Source organism: Oncorhynchus kisutch, linkage group LG18, assembly GCF_002021735.2.
Source record: "Oncorhynchus kisutch isolate 150728-3 linkage group LG18, Okis_V2, whole genome shotgun sequence".
Lineage (NCBI taxonomy): Eukaryota > Metazoa > Chordata > Actinopteri > Salmoniformes > Salmonidae > Oncorhynchus > Oncorhynchus kisutch.
In genome coordinates this window covers 30,410,116-30,419,056 of record NC_034191.2, presented here as the reverse complement: position 1 = coordinate 30,419,056, position 8,941 = coordinate 30,410,116, and the positions used below count along the sequence as shown (strand labels likewise).

The 8,941-nt window shown below is 41.9% G+C and overlaps 1 long non-coding RNA gene across 1 annotated transcript; it reads left to right on the top strand.

The window, feature by feature from the left end:
• The first annotated feature begins 204 nt into the window (after positions 1-204).
• LOC116354821 (uncharacterized) lies at positions 205-1,204 on the top strand. Its single transcript, XR_004204048.1, has 2 exons — positions 205-445; positions 639-1,204. It is a non-coding gene; the product is annotated as an uncharacterized LOC116354821 (long non-coding RNA).
• Positions 1,205-8,941: the final 7,737 nt, after the last annotated feature.

Sequence of the window (8,941 nt, the reverse complement as noted above, 5' to 3'; positions counted from 1 at the left end):
ACACTCCCTCAACTTGAGACATCTGTGACATTGTGTTGTGTGACAAAACTGCACATTTTAGAGTGGCCTTTTATTGTCCCCAGCTCATGGTCCAACTGTGTAATGATCATGCTGTTTAATCAGTTTCTTGATATGTCGCACCTGTCAGGTGGATGGAATATTTTGGCAAAGGAGAAATGCTCACTAACAGGGATGTAAAACAATGTGGGCACAAAATTTGAGGGAAATAAGGTTTCTGTACATCAGGAACATTTCTGGTATCTTTTATTTCAGCTCATGAAACATGGGCCCAACACTTAACATGTTGTGTTTATATTTTTGTTTAGTATATAGAGGGGGAATGGAGAGAGAAAGAAAAAGCAAGAGATAGCTTTTACTCAAATATCCAAACCCAGCCTACCAAACAGTGAACTGATAGCTGCCACAGAATGGAAAGCGACATTGTGTAAGTGTTCTCTCGCAACCCCTCTCTCTTTCCTCCCTCCAGAGACATCAAATTATATTGTTTTCTTCCATTGCAATGAGTTAAACCACATTTTCACATGATAATAATTGTGCATTTCACAAACAGTCTCTCTCTTCTCTCTCTCTTCTCACTTCTCTCTCTCTCTTCTCTCTTCTCTCTCTCTCGACTCCAGATCTGTTTGGCTTGGCTCTTAGGTGTCAAGCGTAGTTCAGCCCTGCTAAGGAACAGAGAGTGACAATCACAAAGCTATCCAGCTAGCACATTCGGTTCCTTGGAAGTTGTGGGAAAGTATGTTTTTGGTTTGACATTGGTTGTGAGAAGAAAGCCATAAGTGTCCTGATCGATAAAACTGAATGTTCTGACAACATAAGTGAAAAAACACACAAAACAAAAGGCTCATGTAGGCTATCCGCGCATGTTTGTTCACTCACAAATGACTTCCAGCAGCCAAATAGTGCTCTGTGCACCCGCCATTTGATGAATGGAAAGAAACATCTGTTAAAACACCCAATTAGTTTAATGACATTCGACGATTGATGACATTCAGCGATTGCATTGATGCATCTGCTGCTGCCCGGGCACTTCAGTCTCGGCCAGTCATCTCCTCCATGGAAAAATGTCAGTGTTCTCATCAAACCACACCGCATTTTGGAGTGTATATACCACCTGTTTTCAAGTCCATTCGCTCATTTTTCATGTGGCTGACATTCGGTCACGATAAATAATGTTGTAAAAGCCTACAGTTTTCTTGATTTTTTGGGGGTTTTAATAATTGTGATAGTCTCATGTTTTACAGGTACGGCATACCTCCACTATTTCTTTTTCTAGGACGCCGTACCGGACCGGCTTACTTTCACCCCTGGAGCTAAGAAACATATGGTTCTCAGAACATTATGTGCTAGCTGGGTACCTAGCTGTCACATGGCATTAGCTCTCTCCCATAGTGTCTGGCTACCCTCCCTTAGCTTCAGGCACGGGCGTTAACACTCAAGTCCTTAAACCTTAGCTACACATGATACTACAAAACAGGAATTCATGTACTAGCTAGCATAGAGAATAACAACGCTTTTTCTTGCAGATATCCCCACACCACACCCAATATGCAACATAGCCATTTAACCCTTTACACTCGTGGGAATTGGCCTATATGGATGTCATGGATGTTGAAATGTTTCTTACAGAAGAGTTATGGAAAGCATTTACATAACCATGGTAACAATTAAAAGGGAACAGTTTGGAGATTATGGGGCAATTATTAGACTGAAGGTGAGGACACAACAGTTCACCTGACATAAGGCTGAATCCAAAACATTACACTGTAGATACTTTCAACAATATGATGAGAATATTCTTGGAAAATATGGGGTAGGTACAACATAAGACAAAAAAAATACAAAGATTTGAGTGAGAGGGAGACACCAGTTTGACAAGTGGCCACACACCTCTCCAATTGTGCGCAATCCAAACATTAGACAGTGTAACAGTTCCTAAGTAATTTCAATGCACTTTTAAAACTCAAAGAAGAGCGTTTTGAGCTCTCCTAGCTTTGCCGTTGAGGAACTAGAGAAATCACATTTGTAGTTGTTTCATTTGGAACACAGCCCTGCATCACACATTTACTGTTGTTGTTTTCACAATCCAAAAGCGTTACATTATAAATCGCAGTCTGGGTCGGGGGGGGATAATTTGAAAGCTTGTTCTATTGCCAACATGATTAGCTAAATGATAAAATATGATCTTACAGTGTGAGGATTTCACAAAGGCAATGCAGAGAAGCAGATAATGTTGGTGCACATAGAATGGAGTCATGAGTGAATTCAGATGTGTGGTCCATGGCAAATGTTCTTCAAAATACAATAAACATAGGCTCATTCTTTTCAGGACAACCCAGGGTTTAATGCCATGTCATCTTCTAACTGTACATCAAACATCGTGATAATAAACGTTGACACTGTATACTACATTAGGAGACCCAGCCTACAAAGGGAAACCCAGCCTCGAGCTGCCCAGTGACACAAGCCTACCAGATGGGCTAAATATATTTTGTGCTCGCTTCGAGGCAAGCAACACTGAAGCTTGCATGAGTTGTTCCATACGATTGTGTGATCACACTCTCTGTAGCCTATGTGAGCAAGAAGTTTAAACATGTCAACATTCACAAGGCCGCGGGGCCAGACAGATTACCAGGACGTGTACTCAGAGCATGCGCTGACCAACTGGCAAGTGTCTTCACTGACATGTTCAACCTCTCCCTGACCAAGTCTTTAATACCTACAAGTTTCAAGCAGACCACCATAGTCCCGGTGCCCAAGAAAGCAAAGGTAAGCTGCCTAAATGACTACCACCCCGTGGCACTCACGTCGGTAGCCATGAAGTGCTTTGAAAGGCTGGTCATGGCTCACATCAACACCATCATCCCGGATACCCTAGACCCACTCCATTCCACACTGCCCTTTCCCACCTGGACAAAAGGAACACCTATGTGAGAATGCTGTTCATTGACTACAGCTCAGCGTTCAAAACCATAGTGCCGACAAAGCTCATCACTAAGCTAAATACCCTGGGACTAAACACCTTCCTCTGCAAATGGGTCCTGTACTTCCTGACGGGCACTCAACAGGTGGTAAGGGTAGGCAACAACACATCTGCCATGCCGATCCTCAACTCAGGGGCCCCTCAGGGGTGCTTGCTAAGTCCACACCTGTATTCCCTGTTCACCCAAGATTGCATGGCAAAGCACAACTCCAACACCATCATTAAGTTTACTGACGACACAACGGGGGTAGGCCTGATCACCGACAACGATGAGTTAGATTATAGGGAGGAGATCAGAGACCTGGCAGTGTTGTGGTGCCAGGACAACAACTTCTCCCTCAATGTGAGCAAGACAAAGGAGCTGATCGTGGAGGACAGGAAAAGGAGGGCTGAACTAGCCCCCATCAATGGGGCTGTAGTGGAGCGTGTCGAGAGTTTCAAGTTCCTTGGTGTCCACATCACCAACAATCTATCATGGTCCAAACACACAAAGAAAGTTGTGAAGAGGGTACGACCACACCTTTTTCCCCTCAGGAGACTGAAAAGATTTGGCATGGGTCCCCAGATCCTCAAAAGGTTCTACAACTGCACCATCGAGAGCATCCTGACCAGTTGCATCACCGCCTGGTATGGCAACTGATTGGCATCTGACTGTAGGGAGCTACAGAGAGTAGTGCTTACAGCCCAATACATCATTGGGGCCAAGCTTCCTGCCATACAGGACCTACAGTTGAAGTCGGAAGTTTACATACACCGTAGCCAAATACATTAAACTCAATTTTTCACAATTCCTGACATTTAATCCTAGTAGAAATTCCCAGTCTTAGGTCAATTAGGATCACCACTATTTTAAGAATGTGAAATGTCAGAATGATAGTAGAGAGAATGACTTATTTCCACGTATTTCATCTTATTTTTTCAATTTAAAGTTTTATTAAGTTTTCTTGTTTTTCAATCAACCAACAAAACACATTCCACATTCACAGATGTGACAGGCTTTAAAAACACATTCCACATTCACAGATGTGACAGGCTTTAAAAACACATTCCACATTCACAGATGTGACAGGCTTTAAAAACACATTCCACATTCACAGATGTGACAGGCTTTAAAAACACATTCCACATTCACAGATGTGACAGGCTTTAAAACACATTCCACATTCACAGATGTGACAGGCTTTCAAAACACATTCCACATTCACAGATGTGACAGGCTTTAAAAACACATTCCACATTCACAGATGTGACAGGCTTTCAAAACACATTCCACATTCACAGATGTGACAGGCTTTAAAAACACATTCCACATTCACAGATGTGACAGGCTTTAAAAACACATTCCACATTCACAGATGTGACAGGCTTTAAAAACACATTCCACATTCACAGATGTGACAGGCTTTAAAAACACATTCCACATTCACAGATGTGACAGGCTTTAAAAACACATTCCACATTCACAGATGTGACAGGCTTTAAAAACACATTCCACATTCACAGATGTGACAGGCTTTAAAAACACATTCCACATTCACAGATGTGACAGGCTTTAAAAACACATTCCACATTCACAGATGTGACAGGCTTTAAAAACACATTCCACATTCACAGATGTGACAGGCTTTAAAAAAAGAAAAAGTAAAAAAATAATAATACATTTGAAAAAATAAACAATTAAAATACAATTAAAATGAATGATAAAGTCAAATAAAAGCATTTATTTTTCTTAATCTATTTATTTTCCTTGGTGCATATATATATATATATACATACATACATACATACATACATATGTACATACATACACACATATACATATATACACACACACATACGCACACGTACTCAAAAACTAAATTAAAATAAAAACACACAAAAAAACATAACACTTGCAGCAGCACTATCAAATCAAATCAAATGTATTTATATAGCCCTTCGTACATCAGCTGATATCTCAAAGTGCTGTACAGAAACCCAGCCTAAAACCCCAAAAAGCAAGCAATGCAGGTGTAGAAGCACGGTGGCTAGGAAAAACTCCCTAGAAAGGCCAAAACCTAGGAAGAAACCTAGAGAGGAACCAGGCTATGTGGGGTGGCCAGTCCTCTTCTGGCTGTGCCGGGTGGAGATTATAACAGAACATGGCCAAGATGTTCAAATGTTCATAAATGACCAGCATGGTCGTATAATAATAAGGCAGAACAGTTGAAACTGGAGCAGCAGCACGGCCAGGTGGACTGGGGACAGCAAGGAGTCATCATGTCAGGTAATCCTGGGGCATGGTCCTAGGGCTCAGGTCCTCCGAGAGAGAGAAAGAAAGAGAGAAGGAGAGAATTAGAGAACGCACACTTAGATTCACACAGGACACCGAATAGGACAGGAGAAGTACTCCAGATATAACAAACTGACCCTAGCCCCCCGACACATAAACTACTGCAGCATAAATACTGGAGGCTGAGACAGGAGGGGTCAGGAGGGTCAAGGTTCTTATCAGCTATTTCAAGCATTCGCTGAGACGACGGGCCAATAATTTGTTTTTAGGTTTTACAGTACCTTACACAACATGTATCTGCGCATTTCCCTAGTCACCCCTAGTTCACTCTGTCCAGTTTGAAATATAGTTGAATAGTGGAGACCAGAGTCTATCAAACTTGGGCTGTCTCTCGTGGAGGTCATAAGTGAGCTTTTCAAGAGGAAGAAAGTCAACAATCTGGTCAATCCACATTTTAAATGTAGGAGGGGTATTAGAGGCCCACAATAGAAGAATACATTTCTTAGCAAAGTATGTAATAGTCATAAGCAAATTTTCTCTGTCAGGATCAAGAACAAAGTCCTGCTGGGCATTAAGAAGATAGATACACGGGGTCATATCAAACTGTACCTCTAGTATTTTCTGTGCAGCAGTATGTACAGATTGCCAGAATCTGGCTATCTCTACAGCTCCAAAATACATGCATATAGGTTCCACTTTCAGAGGTACATCTTTTACAGTTAGGAGACATATCTGTTTTCATTCTATGGAGTCTCAAAGGAGTATAATACAATTTGTACAAACATTTGTAATTAGATTCTTTCATTTTTACACTGGTAGAGGAGCAGTATACCCTGTCGCAAACCTCCGCCCATAACTCATCACTGATAGTCAGACTAAGGTCCTTTTCCCAGATTATTTTCAAAGGAGTAAAGGAGGAGCTTCCTTTCTCAGAAAGGAGTCTATAGATGTAAGATATTTTGCCTTGTGCTGTGACAAGAAGGGTTTCAACTTCATTCAACTGAGTTCTAAACCTCCTCTTGGAGGTAAATGAGGAAATTACATGTCTAATTTGAAGATATTTAAAAAAAATGGGATCTTGGCACATCGAATTCACTGCAGAGCTCTTGAAAGGATTTCAGTGTAGTGGTTTTCTGATGAAATAGGTCTGAAAAGGTCCTGATTCCTAGAGTATGCCAAAGATTAAAGTTGGCATCCCTCAGGGCTTTTGGCAAGTCTGGGTTGCCTACTATAGGCGAGTGAGAACATATTTGGGAGGAAATGCCCAGGTATTTCTTACAGTCCCTCCACGCTGGTAGGGTGCTGTAAATCACAAAGGTTTTGGCTATGTTGCCCACTTCACTAAAGTTATTAATGAATATAATTGAGCTTAAGGGCAATGAACCGCAGGATTGGGCTTCGATCTGAATCCACGTTGACTCTTGTCTGTTTGTGATCCATGTTAGCATGTTGCGGATTTGAGCAGACCAGTAGTACAATTGAAGAGAGGGAAGGGCAAGACCACCCTTAGATTCAGGTTTCGATAGAGTGGAAAACTTGATCCTAGGTTTTTTATTGCCCTATATAAATTTGGTGGTGCTTTGGTTAGTTGTTTTGAAGAAGGAAACTGGGAGATAGCATGGGAGCATCTGAAATAAGTAGTTCAGTCTAGGGAGGACGTTCATACGGATTACATTAATTCTTCCTACTAAGCTAATTGGGAGGGAGATCCAGGTTTGGAGATCGTTCTTGATTCGATCCAGGAGTGGAAGATAATTTTCCTTAAAAAGGCTATTCAGATCTGGTGTTATGAAGATCCCGAGGTATTGAAACCCCTGTGTTTTCCATTGGAAAGGACAAAGTGTCTTCATAGAGCTGGTGAGTGTAATATTGAGAGGGCAGACAGTGGATTTGTTAAAATTGATCTTATAACCTGAAAACTTGCCATACTGAGCAATTGTGTCTAAAATGAGAGGGAGGATTTTCTCAGGGTTGGATATGTACAGCAAGACATCATCCGCGTAAAGCGAAATCTTGTGCTGCAGGCCGCCTGCAGAAACACCCATAATACTTGAATTGCTCCTTATCAGCTCTGCCAGAGGCTCCGCCCCCAACAAGTAGAGCAGTGGGGACAGCGAGCGCCCTTGTCTTGTGCCCCGTTCCAGAGGGAATCTGTCAGAGTTCAGTCCATTAGTAGTCACCATGGCATTTGGATGAGAGTATAGTGATTTGATCCATTTAATAAAATTTGGGCCCATATTGAACTTTTCTAAGACTGAAAACAGAAAGCTCCACTCCATCCTGTCAAACGCCTTCTCAGCATCCAGTGAAGCCAGCAGGACAGGGGTCTTCTGTGCGTTTACTTGATCAATAATATCAAAAAGACGGCGAATGTTATCAGAAGAGTATCTGTCTCTAATAAATCCAGTTTGGTCCGCTTTTATTATTTTGGGAAGAAGAGTGTTTAGTCTTTTGGCGAGCAATTTGGTAATTATTTTATAGTCGAAATCCAACAAGCTTATGGGCCGGAAGGACGAGCAGGATAGGGGGTCCTTGTCCTTTTTTAGCAACACTGTAATGCGAGCTGTGTGCATTGAGTCTGGGAGAACTCAGTTTTTGCTAAAATCCTTCAGCATTGGCATGAAGATAGAGCTGAGCTGGGGCCAAAAAGCTTTGTAGAACTCTCTGGGGAATCCATCTGGGCCTGGGGACTTATTAGGTGGCATAGAGGTAATTGCCTCCAGGATCTCCTCAGGAGTGAAGGGGGAGTTGAGATCTTCTTGGTCGGTCTCTGATAGTTTAGGTAGCGAGATTCCCTCTAGGAAAGAGTGGAGTTCTGCCTCCATGTGTTTTCTCTCAGAGGTATATAGTTTGCAGTAAAAATCATGAAAGGTTAAATTGATCTTTTTTGGGTCATATGTGACCTCGTCCTCTGCTGTTCGGATAGCCATGATTGTACGCTCTGACTGCTCCTTTTTTAATTGGTAAGCAAGCAATCTACTGGGCCTATTGCTATACTCATGGTATTTCTGTTTAGTAAAGAAAACTTTTTTTTTATCTCCCGAGTGTAGTCCAAATTCAGTTTGGCTTTGGCTGCTTTAAGATGACTCCAGGAGGTGCTGTCTAGGGATTGTTTATGCATTTTTTTCACAGCATTCCAGCTCCCTCTCAAGATCTAGCCTGTGTGCTTCCATTGCTTTTTTCTTAGAGGAAGCATATGCAATTAGATGACCTCTTAGTGTGGCTTTAGCAGCGTCCCACATTGTGGCCGGAGAAACAGGAGAATCTTTGTTGTCTTGTGTGTAGTTGTCTATCCATGTAGTTACCAATGTATGGAACGCTTCGTTTAATAGCATGGAGGTGTTGAATTTCCAGCTCTTTGACCTCGGGATGTTTTTGCAGAGGTCAAAGCGGAGGTGGACAAAGGCGTAATCTGAAAGTGCTATGGGTCCGATTGTACAAGTGGCTGAATTTATGAAACTCTTTGGGATAAAAATGTAATCTATACGGGAGTAGGTGTTATGGACATTAGAGTAGTATGTATAGTCCATAGATGAGCTATTAGTCTCTCTCCAGATATCTATCAGTCCCATCTCTTTAGTAAGAGAGTTCAACATCTTTGCAGATCTAGGATTTGTGGTGGGGACTTGAGATGATTTGTCTAGGGTTGGGTTAAGGGTACAATTAAA